Genomic DNA, 418 nt, shown 5'->3' with positions numbered 1-418 from the left:
CTCTTTTTTTTTCGTTTTCTTTTCTCCCTTTTTTTTTCGTTTTTCTCTTTTTTTTTGTATTCACTGCTTTTTCTTGCTTCAAGAATCATTTTAATGATTTTTCAGATTCTCAGTAACATGTCTCCTTTTTCATCATTCTTTCAAGAGCCAACATTCATGAACCACAAATTCAAAAGATTTATGCACTGTTCAAGCATACATTCAGAAAACAAAAAGTATTGCCACCACATCAAAATAATTAAACTGTTATAAAATTCAAAATTCATGCAATTCTTCTCTTTTTCAATTAAGAACATTTTTATTTAAGAGAGGTGATGGATTCATAGGACATTCATAACTTTAAGGCATGGACACTAAGACACTAATGATCACAAGACACAAACATAGATAAACATAAGCACTAAAATTCGAAAAACAG

The sequence above is a fragment of the Arachis duranensis genome, chromosome 6 (genome assembly GCF_000817695.3).
Source record: "Arachis duranensis cultivar V14167 chromosome 6, aradu.V14167.gnm2.J7QH, whole genome shotgun sequence".
NCBI lineage: Eukaryota > Viridiplantae > Streptophyta > Magnoliopsida > Fabales > Fabaceae > Arachis > Arachis duranensis.
Note: the sequence above shows the minus strand (reverse complement) of the source record.